This window comes from Microtus ochrogaster, linkage group LG9 (assembly GCF_000317375.1).
Source record: "Microtus ochrogaster isolate Prairie Vole_2 linkage group LG9, MicOch1.0, whole genome shotgun sequence".
NCBI lineage: Eukaryota > Metazoa > Chordata > Mammalia > Rodentia > Cricetidae > Microtus > Microtus ochrogaster.
Genome location: NC_022034.1, coordinates 41,304,740 through 41,305,211, shown reverse-complemented (window position 1 = coordinate 41,305,211; position 472 = coordinate 41,304,740).

Genomic DNA, 472 nt, shown 5'->3' with positions numbered 1-472 from the left:
GGTAAGCAAGGAGGAGAACAGTTGACACCATGGTTAATTATTCAGGGGGACTATCCTTTATCAAGTCAAAAAATAAGAGAGGAGATAACTTGTGTTCTCAATTCACTTGGCTGTAAACTGGTAACAATTATTATTTATGGTGGTTTGAATAAAAATGACCCTGAGACTCATAGGGAGTGGTATTATTACAGGTATGGCCTTGTTGAAGAAAGGAAGGATGTCACAGCATGGATGGACTTTGAGGTTTCAGAAGCTCAGGCTAGGCCCAGTGGCTAACCTGCTCATCCTGCTGCCTGTGGATCAAAATGTAGAACTCTTAGCTACCTCTCCTACACCATATCTGCCTGCATGCCACTATGACAATATCATTATCATGACGATAATGGACTAAACCTCTGAACCATAAACCATTGCCAATTAAATGTTTCCTTTCATAAGAATTGTCATGGTCATGATGTCTCTTCATAGCATT